Source organism: Lissotriton helveticus, chromosome 2_2 (assembly GCF_964261635.1).
Source record: "Lissotriton helveticus chromosome 2_2, aLisHel1.1, whole genome shotgun sequence".
NCBI classification, from domain to species: domain Eukaryota; kingdom Metazoa; phylum Chordata; class Amphibia; order Caudata; family Salamandridae; genus Lissotriton; species Lissotriton helveticus.
Window position 1 is genome coordinate 182,024,967 of NC_136060.1, and position 24,848 is coordinate 182,049,814.

The following is a 24,848-nucleotide window of genomic DNA, read 5'->3' on the forward strand; positions in this document are numbered from 1 at the left end:
GAAAAAATAGCCATTGTGCCTACATTCTTACCTGTAACTACTTCTAACTTGGCTAGATTTTTTAAAGCAATATACCATTACGACCACAGGATCTTTCGGTTGTGGGTATATATCGGGCTTGTAGGTTCACCAAGAACCCGAGGTACCCAGAGCCAATAACTGTATTTAACCTTGCAATGGTTTTTCACTGTGTACTGGGCATACAGCAATTCATTTGGTGAATTATAAAGAGTGAAAAATAGGTATCAAGGAAACCTATGTATTTCCGAAATGGAAACAAGATATAAAGTTTAAAAGCAGTGGCTTTTTGCACATCTTTGAATTTGTGGGTAGCCATTCTAGCAGCTGAATTAGGGGATATTTTTCAAAATGTCTTTTTTTTTTACACACTGTCTTACATTTGAAAGGCAGAAATTAATAGAAAGACATCTGGTAATAACACTTGTTCTACTATTCTGAGTTACCCTAAGTCTCCCCATAAAAACGGTACCTCACTTGTTTGGGTAGGCTTAGTGCATGCACCAGGAAAGGGGTCAAAACGCAACATGGACACTTCACATATTTCCACTGAAAACTGAACCTTTTTTTTGCAATGTCCTAGCTGTGGATTTTGAGCCCTAGCTCAACCGGCACCTGGAGAAACATAGCAAACCTGTAGATTTCTTAAAACTAGACACCCAGTGGAATCCAGGATGGCATGACGTGGGGCTCTCACCAAGCTGTGTTACCCAGAATCCCTTGCAAACCTCAAAATGTGAAATAAACACATTTTCCTCACATTTCTGTGATGGAAAGTCCTGGGAGCCATACTCTTCCACTCACTCAGCATTCCCCCAAGCCTCTCGATAAAAATGGTACCTCACTTGGTTGGGTAGGCCTAGTGCCCACAACAGGAAACAACCCAAAACGCAATGTGGACACATCACAATTTCCCACAGAAAACGGACTCTTTTTTGCAATGTGTCTAGCTGTGGATTTCAGGCCTAGGTCAGCTGGTACCTATGGAAACCTAGCAAACCAGTGCCTTTTTTATAACTAGACACCTAGGGGAATCCAGGATGGAGTGACTTGTGTGGTTGTTACCTGGTTCTGTTACACAGAATCGCTTGTAAACCTCAAACTTTGTCAAAAAAAAAAAAAGAATACAAACACATTTTTCCCCCATTTGTGTGATTGAAAGTTCTGGAATCTGCGGAGAGCCACAAACTTCCACCCATTCAGCGTTCCTCCAAGTCTCCTGTATAAATTATACCTCACTTGTGTGGATAGGCCTAGTGCCTGCGACAGGAAACAGCCCAAAGCACAGCATGGGCTCATCACATTTTTTGCAATGTGCCTAGCTGTGGAGTTTGTGGCCTAGCTCAGCCGGTACCTAAGGAAACCTAGCAAACCTGTAACTTTTTCAAAACTAGACAACCAGAGGAATCCAGGATTGGGTGACTTGTGTGGCTCTCACCAGGTTCTGCTACCCAGAATCCCTTGCGAACCTCAAACTTTGTATACAAAAAACATATTTTCCTCATATTACTGTAATGGAAAGTTCTGGAATCTGCGGACAGCCACAAAATTGCAACAACCCCGCATTCGCCAAGGTTCCCGATAGAAATGGTACTTCACTTGTGTGGGTAGACCTAGTGCCTGTGACAGGAAATGGCCGAAAACAAACTGTGGACACTTCAAAATTTTCTATAACAAAAAGACATTGTTTTCTAACGGAGTCACCTGCGCTTTTGGTCCCGGGCTTGGCGGCCATTTAGGGAAACCTACCAAATTCAGACATTTCTGAAAACTAGACACATGGGGGAGTCCAGGGAGGTGTGGCTTGTGTGGATCCCCCAACATTTTCTTACTCAGAAAACCCTGCAAACCTCATGTTTTGCTAAACAAAATAACAGTTTCCTCACATTTCTGGGTGGGAAAGTTGTGGGATCACTGGGTCGACACAAATTTCCTACCACCCAGTGTCCCCTTAAGTCTCCCGACAAAAATAGCACCCCACTCATAAGGGTGGGCCAAGTGCCAGCGACAGGGAGGGGCCCAGAAAGTATTGAGGAGACATCAGAATTGTCTATCACAAAACGACCTGGTTTTGCAAGGAGGGAACCTGCGTTTTTGTTCCCAGGCTTGGCTGCCATCTATGGAAACCTACCAAACCCAGACATTTCTGAAAACTAGACACCCGGAGAAGTCCAGTGAGGTATAGCCTGCGTGGATCCCCCAATGTTTTCTTACAGATAATCCTCTGCAAATCTCAAATTCTGCTAAAAAACAAACAAACATATTTTCCTCACATTTCTGCTTGGGATCACCATGCCAGCACACATTTCCTACCATCCAGAGTTCCCCTTAGTCTCCCTATAAAAATGTTATCTCACTTTTGTCAGTGCCAAATGCAGAATAAGCCTAAAAAAGTATATTAAAAAATATATAGTACTTCGAGCTCGCTGTTCTATCCCCTCAATAGGTTTACGGCCTTTCACAGTCGCAGGCCCTGGGCCCACCCACACAAGTGAGGTATCATTTTACTCAGGAGGTCGAGGCGTTCGCTGGTGGTAGAAAAGTTGTGCTGGCATGGTGATACCACACAGAATTGTAAAATGTGATTTGTTTAGCTAAATTTGAGGCTTCCAGGGGATTTCGGGTAGGAAAACATTGGTGGACCCACGCAAGCCACACATCCTTGGACTCCCCAGGGTGTCTAGTTTTCAGAAATGACTGGGTTTGGTAGGTTACCCTAGATGGCCACCGAGCCAGGGAACTAAAAACGCAGGTGTCCCCCTGGCAAAACCAGGGGGATCCACGCAAGTCACACCTCCCTGCACTCCCCTGGTGTCTCGTTTTCAAATGTCTGGGTTTGGCAGGTTCCCTTAGAGGGCTGCCAAGCCTGGGACCAAAAGTACAGGTGACTCCCACGAGAAACCATGTATTTTTGTGATCGATAATTTTGAAGTTTCAACAGTACGTTTTGGGCCATTTCCTGTCGCGGGCCCTTGGCCCACCCACACTGGTGAGGTAGCATTTTTTTGCAGAAGATCTGTGGGAACACTGGGTGGTGGGAAATTCGTGTGGGCTTGCTGATTCCACACAGGAATGTGAGGAAAATGATATTTTTTTGCAGAATTTAAGATTTTCAGTAAGAAAACCTTGGGATATTCAAGCAAGCCACAGCTCTATGGACTACCCCAGCCGGGTGTCAAGTTTTCAGAAAGGTGTGGGTTCTGTAGGTTTCCCTAGATGGCCCCTGAGCATGGGACAAAAAATGCAGCTGACCTCCTTGCAAAAACAGGTTGTTTTGTGATAGACAGAGGGCACCTGCTTTTTTGGTTCCAGGTTTGGTGGACATCTAGAGAAACCTACTAAACCCAGACATTTCTGAAAACTAGATACCCAGTTAAGTCCAGGGATGTAAGGCTTGCGTTGATCTACCAAAGGTGTCTTACCCAGAATCCCCTGCAAACCTCAAATTTAGCTAAAAAGTTACATTTTCCTCACATTTGTGAGGCGGGGTTGTGAGATCACCATGCCGGCACAAATTTCCCACCACCCGGTGTTCCCCTCAGTCTCCCGATAAAAATGATACCTCACTTGTGTGGGTGCCCAAAGCAGAGTCAGTGTAAACTCGTATGAAAAAAGCCTGCCCTTTTGGACCCACTTTGGTTCCCCCTCAGTTTTTTATTTTATACATTTTTAGGTTCTCGCTTTAGGCACCCACAAAACTGAGGTATCATTTTAATCAGGAGATCATGGGGAACACTGGGTGGTGAGAAATTTGTGCCTGCGCGGTGATCCCACAACTTTTCCCACACAGAAATGTGAGGAAAGTATGACTTTTTAGCGAAATGTAAGGTATGCAGGGGATTCTGGGTAATAAAACACTAGAGAATCCACGCAAGCCATGCCACCAGTCAAGTGCCATCCATGCACACCACCAGCCAAGCGCCACAAAAGTCCACCACCAGCCAAGCGACAGTCCACACACACCGCCAGACATGTGCCATCCATGCAGACCGCTAGCAAAGGGACAATCCTCGAAAACTGCCAGCCAAGTGCTAGGCCACACACACACTGCCCAAGGTGGGCAGAAAGACTTTCCCTTTATTGTTTGGGGTTTAGGGGCACTGGCATGCCCATCTTGGGCAGCCCCCACCCTTACATACTCAAAAAAATATCCCTGGTGCCTAGTGGGCTTTCTGCCCCCATGGGGGCGGGGGGGTGCAGATCGAGGGCTAGTACCTTCATCTGTGGGTGGGGGCATGTCCTTGCCTATTGTGGGCAACCCCTATACCTCTTTTATAATAAAAAAAATCCCTTATGTATAGTGGGCTTTCTGCCCTCCCCGGGTGGCAGATCTGGGGGTAGTAACCACCTACCTCCGGGAGTTAGAAAGACTGTCTCTTTTGCGTTGGGCAGTGGGGGCATTGGCATGCCCATCATAGGCAGACCCCACCCCTCGATTATAAAAAATCCCTGGTGTCTAGTGGGCATTCTGCCCCTCTGGGGGGCATATTGGGGACTATTGCCCCATCTGCACCCCAGAGGGAGAGAAAGACTGCACCAATATTAGGCAGGGGTGTGGGCATTATAATGCCCATTTAGGGCAGCCCCATCCCTAGGTTTGTGCACAAAATAAAATCCCTGGTGTCTATAGTGCTTTCCACACCCCCAGGGAGCAGATTGGGGGCTACTGCCCCCATCTGGCCCCCATGGGAGGTAGAAAGACTGATCATTGCCAAATTTTAATGGGGGGAGCAAATGTCCGTGCCCAAGGGGCCGCTCCCCCCTCCCTGGTGGATTCCTGCTTGGTGCTCTGCCTCCAGCGGCGAGCCCCAAGCAGGGATACACTAGGGAAGGGTACTATTGGTAACGGGAGATTCTCCCCTTTCCAATGGTACCTCTCCCGTCTGCCTACGTGCTCGTGGGTGAGATAGCCGCAGGAGCAAGTAGGCTGTGAATGTGAAATGGGCCGATCGCCTCATTTCACTTTCAGTGTAATGACGTAGGCGCGTCATGCCTGCCAATCCTCATTACACTAGAAAAAAAAATGCCTAAGGCAGCTTGGGAAGCTCTTAGCCAGCTTGCGAGGCTGAAGAAAAAAAAATCCCTCTGCTGTTTACAGCAGAGGGATTTCGGACTGCTGTGCCGAGGACGTAATGGTTACATCCTTGGCACAGCAGCACCGCAGCCGAGGATGTAACCCTTATGTAAGGGGTTAAAGTTCACTGTGGTGCACTTCTCTCCTGTGTATTGTCTGCTTTTCTTCTGCTAGTGTGCCAAAGGCCTTCACGTTGGTGGGGTCTACTTTGTTATGCCTCATGTTTTATGACTGGGTTGAGGATGAGGAGCATAGATGTAATGGCCCGATAACTTACTGGTCATCCTCATTACTCTTAGTCCTACTCCTACTCGTCCTCGACCCAGTCATCTTTCCCACCCACTCTCCCTGTGTCAGGCCTTTGTTGTGCGTCGTATGTCAGGAAGTGCTTAGCTCTGGCTATAGTATTATAGCCCCTGGCAGGAGGGTGGGTGGAGTTAGCAAGCGTGTCCTGTTTTGTTTCCGGTCAGTGAATATTACCTCATGTTTTATGACTGGGCTGAGGATGAGGAAGACTAAGAGTAATAAGTATAACCGGTAAGTAATCAGGACATTCCCAAACACCTAGAGATTGAATCATCAAAATAAATGTAGGCTTCTAAATGTGGTGGGCACAGTAACTCGCTTTTTCAGTAGGCAAAACTAGCATAAAACGTGCAAGAGAATTTTACATTGTGGTCATTTACAGAATATGGTATTTATTACACCTAAGCATATATTCACCACCACATTATTATATAATAACGGACAGAGGATTGTATTCTATCTAGAGGAAGCCTATTTCCTGTTTGGCAGCTAATAGGAGCCTGGTAATTAAAACCAACACAAAATGCTTTCAAATAGGTTATGTGTAGTTCAATTATGTAGGACAACATACAAAACAATGTTGCTATTTAGGGACAAAAAGAAATAGGCCGATGGAGTTTGAGTCTGTAATACATTTTTTTAAAGTAAACTCTGCTCCCTGCTGCTCTGCTTAGAGAACCAGTATTCCAATTTTCAACTATCTTTGGGGGGTGAGGGTGGTAGGGACTAGGCATCCCCTTTTGTTTCTCAAACCCGCCACACCTCTATTAGTATGTTATCGAGAGTGGAACAGAACTCGAGAAAAGAGGGGAAGAGCAGACCAGGAGGAGTAATAACTGTGCTCCCCTTCAGAAAGTGAATAAAAAATGAAGATGCCTTTAATTCTTGTTTTTATCTTGTCACATTTGCTGTGGATTCAAAGACAAAAGTCAAATGTCAGTTCATATGTTCTAACAAATTGCTGCTTATTTTGTTTAAAGACTGGTGTTTACTTTTCCTTCTCTGACAACAAAGTTAGACGATTTTGTAGAGTGAACTGTCTGACAATTGTGCTGCCCACACATCAGTTAAAAAGCTTGTAAATTAACTGTACAATAGTTCAAAATATATTTTAGTAGTTAGGAAAGCACTTTTTTAGAATTCCGAAGTGAGATGGAAACAAAGAATTATCAGGATCAAAACAAATCAGAATACTTTACTTGGTGAAGTGCAAATGATGAATATGTGTGCTGAAGCCTAATTTCCACACACTATCGTTTGTATGCTATACAGTTTTATCAGTAAAACTGTACAGAACTGGGAAAGTTGGTGGTCATTTAACCCCTCCCCCGGGGGGCTAATTCCCCTGCTGTGCTGGGGGGAGAGGGAGCGCACGCAGCGCCGCGGTGCTCATGACGAGCTCAGCTCGTCACTACCACGCCCTTTCCAATGGAACGCCAAGCACAGCAGGGTAATTATTCCTGCGTGGGCGCGGCGCAACGGACATGACGAGCTGAGCTCGCCGCGACCGTGCCTGATGACGAGATGAGCTCGTCATGAGCACTGAACGGGTTAATGGAAAATACCTTTCTGCAAATGACATTGCTCTACCACATCAAGCTTACGTAATATATTTATTAAGTGAGAATTTTTAAATATGAAATGAGAACCATTGCTTTCCCACCCTGATGACAATGCTATTAACAAACTAAGAAGCAAGCTAGGGGTTATGTGTACCCTCCACCTATATCCTATAGCTGGGCTTGATTTGTATTATACATTAAGAAAAAGCTTAGTCAATTAAATCAAACAAAAGAATTTTATAGAGCAGACATTCAGAACTTACACATTTGAAGGTGCTCTCATATGTGATAATGAAGAAAAAGGCAACCCGGTGAAATAAGAGATTTGCCTAGGATCACACATTTTAAGACAAGTTTATGGGCCAACTGCATAACAGTTAGGTTGAGTGGATTATTCAAGTCACTTAACCTGCAGTGCAGGAAAAAGATTCAGATTTTTTAAGGCCTGAAGACCTACTGAAGTGTATGGACCAGAGATATAGCAAGAAAGAGAAAAAAAAGGCACACCGAAAGAATGTATGTTTATGTTTGAGAGAAACACATGGAGACAGACATACAAATATAAAAGTAAGGGATACTTTAAAGGAAACACGAGCAAGATGTTAGGAACCACAATGAGAGGTGATAGCAACCTAAAGGCAAAAAGATCAGAGAAAATCTTAAAGCCTAGGCACAGGAGATGATTCAGCCTGATGACAATAGATGAAAGTAAAAGTTCCAGCTTTTTCTCTCATCAAACCAACCTGAAGTAAGAGCAACTTCTTCCTGTTGCCTCCATGCTGCTTAATACGAAGGAATATCATATGGAATCAACAGATGACTCCACGAAGAGTCACAATTTGAGGAAAAAGCAAAGCAGCATAAAATAACACCTGGGCGGACAGGATATCCACAGCAGAGAATTGTTGAGAAAACTGGCATTCACAAAATCAGGACTGAGACCGATGGGGGCCGAATGCAGTAAGAGCAGAATTCCAGTATATGGAGCAGGGTTTCAGGAGATAAAGCAGAGTTACAGGAGATGAAGAAAAGATTCCAGGAGAAGAAGCAAGAAAACAAGGAAAACCACGAAGCAAACAACCAGAAGTCAAAACCAACCACCAGAGTTACTAGAACGTGTACAATGCACAGTGGTGAGAGTTCCTCCTCCTTTTGGAGGATGAAACAGGTGAAGAGACAGCAGAAAGTGTCTTACAGGAAGAAGTGCCGCCATGATAGGTTGGGGTGTGACAGTTCATGCACCTCAGCTCCGTCCTGGAAAGTTCTGGGGTGATCCATCAAGCTCGGGCTGAGAAAAAAAGTGGGGTCCCAAAACATAAAATCCCCATGCATTTTCCATAGACATCTTTAAGCCACTTCCTGTATGACACTTTTTGCTTTCTATTCCCCTTTACCTGTTTTATCCTGTTTTAAAAAAGACTGCAATTCCATGAGACTTTGTGAATGACAATGCCTTTTATTTATGTGTTTAGAACACCTGCAAGTGGTGCATAAACACACACTTTGTACTTATAGTCGTTGCTTACCATTTGAGTGCACATCTTACATAAGGCTTGTTGCAAAAAACTAATAAAGTTCGCTTGGAAAAAAAGAAACCTCATTACGAAAAGCATTAGCTTTTTGTGAGTGAAACTGATACCTTTACGTATAAGACATGGACATGTTTTTGATAAAATCCTATTAGACTGTAAAGGTTTTTATAAAAGGGATGTTTATTCTCTCTTCTGTAAGATGTGTACTCAAATGCAATGTGCATGTGTGCCACGCCGCGCCTTTCACCCAGTTCCCACCAAGACCTGCTCTGTGAGTTTATCATTGTGAATGAATTTTTCAGCCAGCTTCCGTCGAATTAGTATTAATACAGCCTGGCCAGGTAGCTTGTCCGCTGAGTAGTTCCTGGGTGATATACTATATCATTAACGTTTAAACTGAAAAAAAAGCATAACGTTCAGAAACTGAACTTGTTTTGTTAATTATTACAAAACACAAAAACAAATTAGGAGCAAGTTCCTGCGTGTGCCTTTTTAAATTAAAGTTTAACAGAATTACCTTAAAATGTACACTTTGTTATTTAGAAGCAGGTGAGCCTGGGATCACCGGGAGCAGCTCAACCACTGCCCCCATATCCCTGCTGCTGCAGCCTGCCATGTTGAGTGGTACAGTACGGCAGGGACGATATGTAGTGCCAGGAAGTGAGGGCCAAAGCTTCGGGCTTTTGTGAAGTAGTGTGTGCTTAGCTGCAGGGCGAGGGTGGGAAGCAGCTGGTCTTTTCTTAATCTTCCCTCGGCCTCCCATAAAAGCGGGCACCATGCTAAATATAAAGCACGGCTGTTATATGAGCACCATAAAATATTTTTTTTAAAGCAGGCGCCTTGCTAAATATCCGCGGTGCCAGAATACATACAATTTATGTGTGTGCCTAAAAAATGATTTAAAAATGTAAAAAGCTGGCGCAGTGCTAAATACAAAGAGCAGCCCCCGTATATGAAGTGAAGGAAAGCAAAAAAAGAGTGCTCAGATAGGAACATATGTTAAACAAGCGAACGTACTCCGTACTTTACCGGTGCTCCTCAGTCTTGAAAGGAAGTGAGGTATAGGCTGCGGGAACCAGACAGGAGGCAGTGAAGAAGAGCGACGCTGGAGTGCACCAATGTTAAGTAGGAGGCAGGAATACAGTAGTTTAATTGATTAAAGCAGGACTTGCAGACAGAGCATGCACACTATGGTTCGACCTAAAAAAACAAATGGCAACCAGGGTGCATTTAGTTATGTTATGCCCCGGGAAGCCTGCCTCCAGTGCAGTGTTTACGAAGGGGAAGGGGCTGTGCGCCCTTCCTTCTCGGGGCCATTATTATTTATGAGAGGGTGCCAGCGCAGCCCCCCCTCTCCGTGCCTCTGGAGGCCCCAGGGAGCCCCACCCCCAGGGTCGACATTTGCTTTTATGAAGTGGGTGGCCACGCGGCCTGCCCCCTGACCTTCTAAAGACCCCGAGGATCACACCCCCAGGGCAGATTTCTTAAATGGAGAGGGGTTGCGAGGCGCCCCCTCCCTGGTCTATCAATGGCCCTGGGGACCCCATTACCTAGGGCCGGCTCACTGGCCCCCAGGAGATAGTGGTTACCCTGCCCACACCAGCATGACCAGGAAAACCTGAGTTTGCACTAGCTTGGTGGGAGCTTTTTGGTCGAGCCAACAGCACTTGCGCTGTTAGGCGATCTGTTGTATCTGTTTTGTGGAGTCAGACTCCTCCCAGGCTTTGGATTGGCTTTTTTATGTGTCCTTTAAAAATCGCAGCCTGCAGTTGGCTAATTGTGGGTGCATGTCCCACCATTTCTCGCAAGTTCACTCCCTCTGAGTATTGCAGCGGGAGCAAGCAGGGGCGTGCACACTGCTTGCGTGCCTTTAAATTCTTGTCTCTGTCTGCTACATTTTTAGCCATGCAGTCTTTTATCGTGCAACTACTATTTTGCAGAGCTATGCGTTTTATCATGCTCATACTGGCCTTGCAGTGCTGTACAACAACGGGTGCTACTGTTCTCCACGCTCTAAACACTCGTTCTATCAACAGAAAAATACTGTGCTTGTCCACTCGTGTCGCCAGCTGTAGCTGCATTAAGTCGCCGATCTACCTTGCCAGCACACACCGCTCACACATCTATGGTGGCGTGTGAAGTCACATACCCGATGATAGGCCAGACATTTGTCCCCTCACTCCGCATAGGCCATGCCCAAGGACACCATCAGACACAGCTTCAACTGAACATCTGTCCAAAGTGAGGGGAGGCTGGTCCTGGATGGAGGGGGCAGGTCCTCTCACCCAGGGCAGTAGCAGTCACCTTTCCTGTCACTCTTATATGCCCGTGGTCACCTTCCTACATTCGAAAAACAGAAAGCTGAAAAGAGAAAGTCCGAGTTCAGCCATTAAAACCGGCTTGGAGAGAGGCGGAGACCGTGGATGAGTCAAGAGCGAGGCAGCCTGGGCAGGGGTTTGGAGCTTTATATATGTTTGGTGTAGCACATGGCTTGGTTTAGGGATATTTGAAGGACTTACAATATGCTGAAATTACCTTAAGCTCATACTGTTGCTGGTTTCGATTTGACTACATGTAATAGCACAGTATAGTAATTCCATTTATGTGAAGATCATTTTTCGCCGTTTATTTTTCTGCTGTTTAGTGTTTGTATTCTGGACATAGTTTGTAGATTTCTTTACCGTTTGTCGAGTACAGAGTAGTGAAGCATCTAAACTAATGCTGCATTGCCCTGTCATATGCATCGAACGTTTCTTTTCCTAACACATTCGATGTTCTGGACTAAAAACACTCAATTCCTTTTCTGCTGTAGATCCCCTCTGACTTTTAAAAATGTTAGCCAACTCATCTCTGCTTGCCTTGGGTACTCATTGCTACAGTTGTGGTGCACGGGATACAATGTCCTATAGCAGGATGCCTCTTTGCCATACTATTATCATACCTAGGGCCACTGTAATGATGTGGTTTCTTGCAGCATCGCAGCGTTTTGTACATAATTATGAATTTGGTGCTTTCATCACAAAGTTCATCAGCTGCAGCCTAATCCGCAGATTTAATAAAATGCTTCTAGCTCTAACAGTTCAAGATTTACTAAAATCACAGCAACACGAGTTGCCACGCATTGGAAGACCTTTTACAATGGCTGAGTATCACTTTTCTATAGCTTATTTGGGTTCAAACTGTTACTAATGAGGTTAAACATTTGCCCAGAAAGGGTTAATATTTAACTTGTGTAAAACTATCAAAATAATGAAGTAACACGATCACAAAAAGTGAAACATTACGCCGCATAATTTGCCTTTTCCTGCTGTATAATTTAGTCAACCGTGCCACACAATTTTGTCCTCCTCTACCGCATAAGCCCAGTATGCCGTACATAAAACCCAGCAATGCAAATCATGATGCCTGATACAAGTCTGAAGCCACCCTGCTTCAAGCCCAAAGGACACACTTCTTTTCAACCATTGTATTGTTTCACGGGGTCATAAATCATGAACATGGTGCGAGAGAAGCATCGCTTCTTGTTCGTGATAATAAAACAAACGTCCCTCATTGGGTTCCCAGTTTAGGAGTACAGCATAGTTTACGCATATTCCTCAACAACACGATTAACTATTCCAAAACAAAACAAACCTAATGCAAATATATAGGTCTTACGTTTGTACAGCAGGGTCAAAGGTGGCCAATACTGAATATTTAGCCCTGTGACAGTGACACTGTCTCTCAGGGTAATGATGTTGCCTCTGGGTGGGGAGTAGAGCTGATCGTTAGTATGTGGTTCATGGAGGATGTTTCCCAGTTACACTGCAGGTGTGTAATGCCTCATTGTGCATCACAAGTCCACGCTTATATGTCCCAGCTTTTTACAGTGTCTGGTATAGGGCATTAGCTTGTTCCATTACTGCCCAACCCTTGTCCGAGGCGGTTTCTCTCACTTGAAGCTTCAAATTCAGCCGCCACCTCACCCCAAACAGTAGCTCACACGTAGTCTCAAAAGATACCTCGTGGGGGGGCGTGGCTTGCCGGGCGATGATGGCGGTCGCAGCGTTGTAGAGCTCCCGCCTGCCCTGACACAATCCTACCATTTATCCTGACCCCCGAGCCCGCTACCTGCCCTACCTGAGTGGCGATTGTCCCTGGCAGCATCTGGACCTGTCCGGTGAGGCGCGCTGTCCCCCCGGCTGCTCTGGTGAGCCGACATCGGATGTGGAGTGGTGCGGCCTGGGGCCGGCAGGCGGAGCCGGGACCTCAATTTTCGAGGCATCGGCTGGCGGCCGCTGGTCGGACCGGTGGGAAGCCTTCCTGATTGGTGCCTGCGACACCGGAGGTGAAAGGAGCTGCGGCGGTGACCAGTGGAGCGGACTCCCACGCCGGGGTGGCCCCTGGAAGCTCCGGTACCACTGCGGCCTATGCTGACCCCGAGAAGCCGGGGCCTCGATTTTGGAGACGCTGTGCTGACCCGCGCCTGGGAGGTGGTGAGTCGGCGCTGGGTGCCCCTGGGGTTGGTGGACCGAGCTCTTGCCACAGGACGCCATTCGTCGTGAGGAGGGGGTGCCACGGGAGACCCCCCGTGACTGCGGCCCATCTGCATTGTGGGTTGGCCCCCCTTTTGGTGGCGTGGGTCCGGAGGTACAATTCCCTTGCCTGGGACTGAGGCTGCCTGGTTCCCGGGGACGTGACGGAGGGCTCCCCGGACTGCCTTTGCTGTGACGACTGGGGGACCTGGCCCCCGGGGACACCGGAGTGGTGCTGTGCTCTGCTGGGCCTCTGGACGCCGGGACCTTGAGGTTGGCGGTCCCCGCCTGGCGCAACCGTCTTTGGCTCTCTGTTGGGGGAGCCGACGCTGTGGTCAGTGGCGCGTGGGGTCGAGGGCCCCTCTGCGACTGGACTGTTACGGATCCTGCGGCTGTGCTGGCTGGGCAGTGGATCGGTGGCAGGCAGTGTCCAGTGCAACCTATCCCCGCCAGCCTGGGGATCGCGCCTGCTGCCCAGGAGTGGACTGTGGCCTGATCCGACTGCGACACGCAGAGAACTGTGAGTGCCCCCCGATTTGGTGTGTCCACCTGCGGTGTGCAGCTAAGCCCCCGAGTGCATTCTACGTCTACTTTACTGCGGGTGCGGAGGGGTTCGCCCGACTTCCCCTGATCATGACAAGAGGTGGGGGCGGCGCTGGACCCAACAAGCAAGGTCCAATCGACAAGTTTACCGGACCCAGCGGGGGGTCGGGAGCCTCGGGTGGCAGCCAGAACGCGGGACCTGACAACGCGGCCCTGATGGCGGCCATCACGCAATCCAGGGACTCACTGGACGCCAAGATCGGGGCCGTTGGGGCTGATGTCATGCTTCTGCGCCAGGACCTTCGAAACGCGGTTGCTCGCATCACAGAGGCTGAAACCAGGATCACGGGAGTGGAAGATGATGTTGGTGCCCTAAAGAAGAAAGTGGCGGAGATGGACAAGATTCAGAGGGGTCTGGCACTCCGAGTTGAGGATGCAGAAGGGCGAGCGCGCAGGAATAATCTACGCTTCATTGGCTTTCCGGAGGATTGCGAGAAGGGGCCCATAGATGCGTTCTTGACGCGTTGGCTAGAAGGTTGGCTCCCCCCAGATGTCCTCTCGAGCTGTTTTGTGATCGAACGGGCCCACAGAGCCCTGATGCAGAAACCGCCTGTGGGAGAACGACCGCGCCCAATCATCGCAAAAATCCTCAACTTTCACGATAGGGATACCATACTTCGAGAAGCAAGGGCCACGGACGCGTTGCTGTTCGATAATCATAAGATCATGATTTTCCCGGACTATACCAGACAAGTGCAGCAGCAGCGTCGCTCCTTCCAAGATGCGAAAGCCAAGCTCCGGGGTTTGAAGATTCCTTATTCACTGCTCTACCCGGCCCGTCTACGCGTCGTTTTCCAGTCCAAGACTCACTTTTTCGATACTCCAGAGGCAGTGTATGGTTGGACGGATGAGACTATCCGGCTCCGGCCGAACGCCCAACCGGGCCTGAACCCAGGGCCATCACGTGGATCGTCGCAGGAGAGGAGTGACTCCTCCACTAGGGGTAAAAGACGCAGGAAATCTCGGTCGCGGAGACGCTCCCATTCCGGGAGCGCCCCGCGGGATGGTGTACAGTCCGACACTGATCAGTCCGGGAAAGGGCTTTGATGATCATGAGACCTCCATTTCCTAAGTCAGTTCTCTTTTCATCAGTGGACTATCCGAGAGGCCCGGAGCAACTGCCGCGATGGCCGAGGAACTAACGCCAGGGGTGGTGAGACCCAGACATTGGTTTGTCTCAGGTGGGGCGCTGTTGGTGAGGCCTGATTGCCTCGCCCTGACCGTGTTACAGGTCACTAGTGGTTCATTGGGGCTCGGGGTGTTGACATATGGGCAGCCTTGTCCTCTCACGTTGGGAGGCGGCCCCGAAGGGTAGTTCCCGTTAGTTTGGGGGGTGTAGTGGGATCCATTGGTATGGGTGGTTTTGGGCACTATGTTTTGGGCCCGAAGCTCCCCATGCCGCGACAGGTACTTCAAGGTTTCATGAGGTATAGGGGTGGGGGGAGGCGGAGTATTGGGTGTTGGGTGGTTTGTGGGGTTGTGTCAGTTGGGGGAGCTGGGAGGGCTGGGGGGGTGTTGGATGGGATGCACGTGATTTTGGCTACAGTGATTTGCATGCTACAGGGTGCCTGGGCTGGGTCCTGGGGCTTTCTGAGACTTTTTCGTCAGGACAATGGCTGATCCCGCACAATTGACACCTACTAGTGGATCTATGAGAATTTTAAGCTGGAATGTGAGGGGGATGTTGGACAAAATTAAGCGTGGGGCAGTGTTGCGCTGGGGCAAGAGAGACTCAGCTGATGTCATGCTATTGCAGGAGACACATATGTTGGGAACAAAGGTGCTAAGCTTACAGCGCTTTGGCTACACTCAAGTGTTTCATGCGGGATTTTCTAGAGGTTCGAGAGGGGTGGCCATCCTTATACACAGGAGACTGTCCTATACCCACGAGCGTCATTGGCTGGATCCCCAGGGTCGATATGTCTTTGTCAAAGGGGTGATAGGCGCGGAGCCGGTGGTGTTTGGCTGTGTGTATGCCCCTCCTCCTCTACAATGGTCCCTGGCTGAGCGCCTCTGCGTTGTGGGCTGAGATTCCGGACTCTTTGGCTGTGATAGGTGGTGACTGGAACGATGTGGTAGATGTGTGCCTGGATCGGCGAAGGCTGCAGGAAACTGCGGTGGCCACCTCCCCTACTCGCTTGAAGGCGATGGTTGATGGGCTGGGCTGGGTGGATGTCTGGAGGCATTTGCATGCCAGGTCGCGTGAGTACACATATGTCTCTGCTGTGCATGGCTCCTTCTCCCGACTAGACTGTGTGTTTGTGCCGGGGGCCTTTCTTGACAGAGTGAAGCAGGCCGTGATTCAGCCTCGTGGGCTGTCGGACCACTCCCCAGTCGTAGTACAGATCACGCTGCACAGGTCGCCCCAGCCGTTTCGGTGGCGGATGTCCTCGTGGCATCTCCAGCAACCAGACTATACTACTCACATGCGCGGAGCGATTGCCCACTACTGGCACGAGAACCTGACTGAGGAGATTGATGGGGTGATGGTCTGGGAGGCCATGAAGCCCACGTTGCGAGGCATCGACATAGCTTGGTGTGCTGCAGCCCGTCGACGTCGTCGTGAGGCTATAGTGGCGGCGTCAGATAGAGTAGGGGTGTTGGAAGCTCGGTGTCGGACTGACGGTAATGGGGTAGCTCTCAGGCTGCTCCTGCAAGCGCAGCAATCTTACGCCTCAGTTTTACTTGACGAGGCGCGACTGGCCTGGCTGGCTACGAGGAGCAGGGTCTACCAATGGGGCGACAAATCTTGCACCATGCTCCATAGATTGTGCCAACAAACACTGCAGCCGGTTACTGTGCCGGGCCTCGTGGACGAAGACGGGTTGGCCATGACGGATCCGGCTGCCATTGCGGCGAGCTTCGCTCGCTATTATGCGATACAATATGCCCCTCGGGACAGTCTCCCGCCGGAGGCTATTGACAAGTTCATCGCTGACCTTCCCCCTCGCGCGATTACAGACGAAGCCAAGACCGCCCTTGACTCCCCTTGACGGCGGAGGAACTAGGCGATGCATTGGGTCAACTCAACACTGGCAAGGCGCCCGGACCGAGCGGATTTCCCAGCGAATTTTATAAGAAATTCCACTTGCAGCTGGGGCCGCATTATAGGCGGGCACTAGAGGCAGCGCGGGAATGTGGTAGCCTGCCGATTGACTGGCGTCAGGCAGAAATTGTGGTTTTTCAGAAACCAGGCAGACCACCCGACAGACACGAGTCATATCGTCCCATATCCTTGATCAACTTTGAGGCCAAATTGTTGGCCAAGGCGTTGGCGAACCGCCTCCTCCCGTATATGGCGGATTTAGTCCACCCGGATCAAGCGGGCTTTATGCCCGGTAGGGCGACGCGTCACAATATCAGGCGCGCGCAGGTGGCCGTCGATGCGATGGGAGCGACGGGAGAACAAGCGGCGCTTCTACTAGCGAACATCGATAGGGCATTCGATTCAGTCAGTTGGACTTATCTCTTCGCTCTTTTGCCGCGACTCAACCTCGGTCCAATTTTTGTCTCGTATGTCCGGCTTCTATACACAGACATCACCGCCTCGGTGCGTGTTTCGGGGGCTGTGTCGGAGAAGTTCCCAGTTGCCAGGGGGACTCGCCAGGGGTGCCCCCTCTCCCCGTACCTTTTTGCCTTGGTCATGGAACCATTGGCCGCGTGGGTGCGCATTGATGCACAACTTCGGGGCTTTGTGTGGGGAGCTGGACTCTCGGACAGGATTGCGTTATACGCAGACGATGTCCTCTTCTTTCTGACAGACCTTCACCGTTCTGGCCCGCGGATCCTAGACATAATGCGTATTTTTGGTGAAGTGTCGGGACTCTTCCTTAACCCGCGTAAATCGACTTTATGGGTGCTGGGCGGGAGATCGGAGGTGTTCCCCTGGGCCTCGGCCTTGCAAGTCGCGGTTGGTGGTCTAAAATACCTGGGAGTTTTCCTGTCTGAATCTGCCGCGGTTGCATGGGAGCGCAATGTGTTGCCGGTGTGGGACAGAGTTCAGTCGGACGTCAAGACCTGGTCTCGCATGCCCCTTAACATCTATGGCAGGTCGGCGATTTTTAAGATGGTCGCCCTCCCTAGACTCCTTTACCAGCTTCAGAACTTCCCATATAGGGTTGACCCACAATGGTTCCGTCGCGTGAATTCGGTACTGGGACGTTTCCTGTGGGCAGGGGGTGCCTCCAGAGTGGCACTGCGGACTTGTTTCCTTTCCACGTACTGTGGCGATCTCGCTACATCAGACATACTATCCTACTACCAAGCCTCTCATCTGCTGGTTCTGAATGAGTGGTGGTACGGTGGGCGTGATGACCCGGCATACGCCCTGGAACGCTTTCTTATGGGGGATGCCACGCTCCACACGCTGTTATACTCGGCCAGCCGGCGGCGGAAGCTGCCGCAGGCTACTCAGGTGGTTTTCATGCTTTGGAGACAGGTGCTACGTCGTATGGGCTGGTGGGGTCGCCTAACAGCGGAAACGCCACTCTGGAACAATGGCCGGCTCCCTGCACTTGCCTCACTGTCGGGGTTTAGTGGATGGGACTCTATTGGGATCTCGACGCTAGGCCATGTCCTTACTGGGACTACTCTTAAAACCTTTCAAGCCCTTAGCGCCGAATTCGACATGCCCAAGACCCAATTTTTTAAATACTTACAACTGCGTCACGCTCTCGCGCCGAGTCTAGTGGGGTTAGACCAACTCCCAGAATTTAGCCCCGTTGAAGCCAAGCTCTTCATGGGGGATCTGGGGGATAAAAAAGTCTCCAAAATTTATCAAACCTTAATTACTCACTGCTCCTCTTCCCTCTTGTCGTTGAAGGCCTCCTGGGAAGTAGATGTTGGCCCCTTGGATGAGGATGATTGGAGGGAGGCACTGGAGTCCCCCCGTGGGGCAGCCATCGCTGTGAGACTCCGATTTATACAGTTCAAGTACCTGCATCGGGCCTATTACACCAGAGAGAGACTGTGGAAGGCTGGCCTCATTGCCACCCCTGTATGCCTGCGTTGTGGGACGGAGAGCGGTACGCTGCTGCATACTGTGTGGTCGTGTGTGGGTCTGACTCGATTCTGGAGTGGGGTTTGGTCTTGCTTGTCAGAGGTGCTGCAATGGGACCTTCCTCGCACGCCCAGACTAGGTCTTTTACATATCATGGATCAAGTAGGGGGTAACATCTATAAGCGTCACCTCCTTCTGTTGGGCCTGACGGTCGCCAAACGGGATTTGGCAAAGGCGTGGAAGAGTGACCGCGCCCCCCCACTCAGCGCATGGAGGGCGGGACTAGATTTTCTTATGGGACTGGAATTGCCTGTGTTTGAGGCCAGGGGCTGCCCCCGCAAACATTACAAGATCTGGAAGCAGTGGGCAGAATACAGAGACTTGCCATTGGATCCTCCCGTTGACCTGGATGATGGACTGCCTACCGGCAGTGACCTCGGGGCCTAGGTGGCTCCAGGACGCCTATTGTGCTTTACACTATATGCTGCAGCTGATGGTGATCACGTGCACTGGGTTAGGGTGGGATAAGGGGTGGGTAGTCGGGGTTTTTTTTCTTTTTGGGGTTGTTGGCTGGGGGCGGGACGGTGGGTGGGGGGTTAGTTGAATGTCTAGGCTGTTCATGCATTCTATTATGTGTTTTCCACTGGCAGTGTCCTCCTGGCTATGGAGTACTGTATGTATGATTTGCCTGAAACCCTTAATAAACACAGTTGTGAAAAAAAAAAAAGATACCTCGTGACCCCATGAGTGATGTATGAGCTAAGCACGTGCCCACAATCAAAAGTACCTGCAGTGCACTAAAGTAATTAGTCATATAGTGTAAAGGATATATGATTGTGTATCTATCTGTGGAATAAATGTCTCTTTACTTTGTTTGCAGATACTTATTAATATCTTAGTTTGTTTACAACAACCACGGATAAAGTCGTTCCAAGTATTAGAAGAAAGGTAACTGCATCTTCTTTCAAAAATGTTTACTGAAAAGCTATTTCACATGTATTTTTGTCTTTAAAATATAATGTTGGCACGGAAAAGAGCGAAATGTATTACAGTTCAGTTCAGTTCATAAACTTTTTTCGGGTATCTTAGTACCCATAAAAGCACAGCATCATAGCAAATTGAATAACAAGCTGAGAGTGAAAAACAAAAATACATGGTAATGAATAAGTTACAATGATATAAAACATAACATTATGGCAAATGGATTAAAAAGAGATTCATTGGTGCTAAATAAATTACTATGTGTGTAAAATGTCAATTCATCTAGCAATTGTACAGAGGTGTTCAGACATAATTAAAACGTAAGAATCAGACAGTCTTACGTGCTCGAGTGGCAATTCTCAGAAATGTATTTATGCGGAAAACCAACTCTTCATCAGCCAGTGTGAGTATACACGAGTAGGCAGTATCCAAGCAGATAGGCCTCTTCTTTTTAAAAAATGGGTATAAGTCACTGTATATATTTCATGAAATATTTACAGAAAAATAGAAAATGTAAAATTGATTGGCCACTCACCCCTTCACATTGACATGGTACGTGATCAAGAATGGGGTGGTAACCAAGAGGAAAACTCAGTGCAAATTTAACAGTTCCTGCTCGTAAACGGAATAATAGGCTCCTTTCCCAGTGACTCATAGGTAAGGTGAGATATATAGGTAGAGGATGGTGGTACTGCTCTATGGACATATAACTAACAGAAGATTTCTTAGATTCCATATCAATCCTTTCTGTATTATAAAGTGAATATATGGCATCTCTAAGCTCTTTTTTGTGCGCGGTGTCAACTGTGCTTGGATTTAAAAAAATGCATTCTTTGTTAACACTGGGCAGGCTTAGGTGCACTCCATTCAACCAAGAGATATCCATTCCTTTCTCACACTTAACACAGTCAGTAATAATCTCTCTAGTTAGAGAGGCAGCCTGATTCTTCCCAACTGAGTACCCAAAAAGAGCTGGTCTGGCACGTATAAAATCTGATACATAATTAAGATAAAGTTCTCTATGAAAAATATATTGCAAGGTGGAAATTGGGATCCCCAACAGTTTCCTGCAAAACCTGTTTTCTTCCTGCTGGATACAGGAACTGTTCGCAATCCCCCAAATCTCCGCCCTGTATGTGGCTACTGGGGTGCATTGTAATTTAAAAAAATAGTTAAAATAGCGCCAGAGGTCTTTGGACAGGGGAGGCTAAGAATTGAATTGATGGCCTTTGAGAACTTGCTCCTGGAGTGAGCAAGATGCTCAGTCCAGGAGCCATTCACAGCAAAGACCAACCCAAGGTAGGGGAAAGAGCGTGTGCTTGTAAGCTTCTGGCTACCCACAGCAATGAAGCACAGCTGATGTTTCCCAGGGCCACAGGACATTATATATGATTTTTTTAAATTGACGCATAGGTCCAAACTATCCATATGATTGACATAAGTCTGCACTAAAATACGCAGAGAATTCGGGATGCGACCTATGAGAAACGCAATATCTGTGTATAACAACACAGGAAGAGTTTTCCCATTAATTCTGACGACCTTTTGGGTCGCAGTTTTTAATGATTTGCTCAGCCCATTAATGTAAATAATAAAAAGTAGGGGGGCCAAAACACAAAGTGTTGACCCCGCTTTCTACCTAAATGGCTCCCGAAACCTCTCCACCCATTCCAATCCTCAACTGAGCCTGGAGATCTTTATGGAGGTACGCTAAAAAATTTACCAAAGGCTCATCCAGCCCATAGGCAAAGAGGATAGTTCAAAGCTTTGACCTATTGACGAGGTCAAATGCTGAGGACAAATCCATAAAGGCCAGATAGACTGGGGACTTCCGCGCAATGGTATATTACCCAATTACCAAATTGACGTTTAACATTGTCATTTGTACCATCCTTGCTGCAGAAGCCTAGCTGGCAGGATTCTAAAACGCCATTTTCCTCTGACCAACCTAAGATCTTATTGTATAAAACTCTTCCCAATATGTTTAGAGTGTTGTCAATCAATGAGATCGGCCTATAGTTGCTAGGCTGAGACCAGTCTCCCTTTTTAAAAATTGGAATTATGATACTCTTAGCCCACGTATTAGGTAACGGGACGTGGGTTAGGTGGTTAAAAACATTCAAAAGATGCGGGGCCCAAAAGTCTGATTTCCATTTTATTAAATCTATTGGTAGCCCATCAGGGCCAGGGGCTTTATTCCCAATGCTCTGATGGATAGCCTCTTCTACTTCGAATATAGTTATCTGTATGTTGGCCAGTGGACCAAATTCATACTGATCTATCTCTGATGAGGGGGTGGCATAGATTTTTGAAAAATGGTTTTCCCAAAACTCAGCAGAAATAGTACAGCTAACAGGGGTTAGTACCTGGCCAATAAATCGAAGGTCCTTTACAGCAGACCAACAAATATTGCCCTTTTTAATAGTGGCAGCCCATTTAAAAGGGCTCCTTTCCGATTGGAAATCGCTGTTTTATACTTCCGCCTTGCCAGTTGCACATCTAAGGCGCACCTTGGATTAGATGACAATGCCCTACGTAGATTCCTATTGGCCTTTGAACACTCACGGTCGAACCATCTGGGACCGTTTTCCACCAAGGGGACGGGTTTTGACAGGAGGGTTTTAGTGGCCAAGCAGAGTTTGAAAAATTAATGAACTACCACAGTGTGTGCAGTTTGTAATGACAGGCAGGAATTAATAATATGGATGTTGTCCTTCACTAGTGTTTTGAACAGTTCTCCACTATCAACACCCCTCCATATTAACCTTAAGTTATCAGTTGAAGGCATAAGATTGTTAGCCCCCATTCAGAGGAAAACACGGGCCGGGGTGCCAGTCTCAGTACTACTTTAATGGGATTGTGGTCCCCATGATTCGTTGCAATGACCGCTGCGGCCATTAGTTGATCCTCAAGAGAAGGGGAAATGAAGATGAAGTCTATAGTTGACGGACAGCCCCTTCCCCTAAATGTTGGTAGTTGTTCATTAGCGGCATTTATAGGGCTCACCAAATCCATAACATTGGCCAGATTATGTGAGCTCAGAAGCATGGCCAACTCTGCACCCCTACAAAAGGGGGGGACCTAAGTTACATGTCCCCACATCATGTTCTATATCAGTGAATTTAGCATTAGAGTCTCCACCCAAAACAATCCCAGTAGACCCGTCCAAACTTTGCTGGCAATCTAAATTAGAAATAAGGTCTAAAGGGTGGCTGGCCGAGCAGCGAGATGGCCGCTGAATAAGCGAGCTCCGCCGACTGCGCTATTACTCCTGAAATAATCCTTAGAGATCGTGGGGCACATCGTGGCTACTGGCATAGAGCGGTTGCATTAGACGAGAGGTACCTGCGGATGCCCTTGGCAGACCGTGGCGTAAAGAGACTGGCGGTGGCGTGCTCCGATTGCTGTCACCGGGAGTGGGCTGCTGCGGAAGCTGTGGGCGGCGATATCCTAGCTGGGCACTTGAACCAAATTGAGCCCGGGGACGAACAGGCCGTGCTGGTGACACCGCCCCACTGGCTAAGTGGAGGCTGCGAAACGTGATCGGACTAGCGGGAGTGGAGCCGCCGCTCTGCTGGCCAACTGTAACCATCTTCTACGGTGTGTACTGCTTGAAAATATGTTTTATAAAAACGGAGCTACGCCACTTATAGTGGGCGCCATCTTGGATTGGGCGGAACTGTAGCCCCGCGATCTGTGCTCCCTCAATGAATCCCCCGTCGCCGCATTGCTGGCTCGCATAAATAGCCCGCTGCCTATAATAGCCCTGAGACGCTTTGCCTATCGCCGCTAGCAAGATTGGAGCGACCCACGACGACCTGGGTGAACGCCGAACACCGCCTCTGTGCGTTTGAAATGGTGGCCCTGACTTAAGAAGGCGGATACCTGCTGCAGGTGGGAGGAGGCGACATACCGCTAGAACTGATTTGCAAGCTCTGTGGAGGGTTCTGTGAATAGCGATACGAGCTTCATACCGCACGCCTCGCCTCCGATCCACGAACCCACGCCGGCGACCAGTTGCGGGGCCTGTGGGCTTCCTGTGCCTGCTCGGGTTGCCCCCCGGGGCCTTGGGAAGCACCTGATTCCTGACGGGGCCGCCTGCTCTCCCTGAAGCGCTGGGGTTTGGGTGGTGGAGTCTCAAGATCGACAGTCATCGCAGCCACGTTCCTATTTACAACCGCCTACCTTACTGCCGACAGTCACACTCGAGTGCCGTGGCCCGGGAGCCTTGTGTTCAGCTCCTTTTTGGTCCTGTTTTGTGAGTGGCTTCAAGATATTGCAGAGAGACTGTTGTAGACGAGGGGTTAGCGCTTGTCCACGCTGGGAAGATGGGCAAGGGGGACCCCAGACAGCCGCGCCTCAACTTTGAACAAAAGCGCCAAAATAAGCAGCCGTCTCAGGACTCCAGGGGTGTGAAATCGGAGGCACATGATGACTAACAGGACATAGATGTCAAGACATTGATGCTGGAGGTGCGTTCTAGCTTGCGGAGCATTGACACTAAGTTGGATTCAATGACTGCTAGGCTTGAGGAGGTGAGAGCACAGGTCAACACGCATGAGACCAGGTTGGATGGCCTAGAAAATCGCAACACTGAATGCTGCGAATTCCAGCACGACGCTAAGGTGCGATTCACCAACATGGAGAAGCAGATTGAGGATTTGCGTGCCAAAGCCGATGACCTGGAAGCACGTTCTCGGAGATGCAACGTTCGAATCACGGGGATTCCAGAAACCACGGCAATTGGGAAAATGGAGGTCTTCATAACCGACCTGCTGCATGAACTCTTTGACCCTCACCTATCACCAGTCTTCAATGTGGAGCGTGCACATAGGGCGCTGGGGAAAAACCGCCGGTTGGAGAAACGCCAAGGCCCATCCTCGTGAAGCTGCTGAACTATCAGGATAGAGATCTTATACTCAGGCTGGCGAGAGAGAAGGGTAAAATAACACATAAAGGTAACAATCTCTCCTTCTACCCTGACTTCACGCCACTGGTGCAGGCAGCTAGGAAAGAATTTGTACCGGCAAAGTGCCTACTGCGCAAGCGGGTCTTCCATATTCCCTCCTCTACCCTGCAAAACTACGAGTTGTCCATGAGGGGACTACTAATTACTTCACAGATGCCCGCTCCGCTCTAAAATTTGCGAAGCACGTAAGTGGTTCTAGGGCGAGGAAGAAGACTGTACCTGATGGAGAAGCTGAGGCAAGATTGAGTGACAATGACTGAATTCTAACAGCTTCTTGTTGATATGTCTTC

The 24,848-nt window shown here is 48.7% G+C and overlaps 1 protein-coding gene and 1 long non-coding RNA gene across 3 annotated transcripts in view; one reads left to right on the top strand and one right to left on the bottom strand.

The window, feature by feature from the left end:
- The window catches only part of N4BP2 (NEDD4 binding protein 2), a 1,406,797-nt gene that overhangs the window by 588,682 nt on the left and 793,267 nt on the right, over nucleotides 1–24,848 (bottom strand). The gene's annotated exons all lie outside the window — the stretch shown is intronic.
- Nucleotides 19,498–24,848, top strand: part of LOC144821357 (uncharacterized) — a 43,961-nt gene continuing 38,610 nt past the window's right edge. The window contains exon 1 of the long non-coding RNA XR_013608338.1: nucleotides 19,498–19,556. This is a non-coding gene — a long non-coding RNA (uncharacterized LOC144821357). The remainder of the gene's footprint in view (nucleotides 19,557–24,848) is intronic.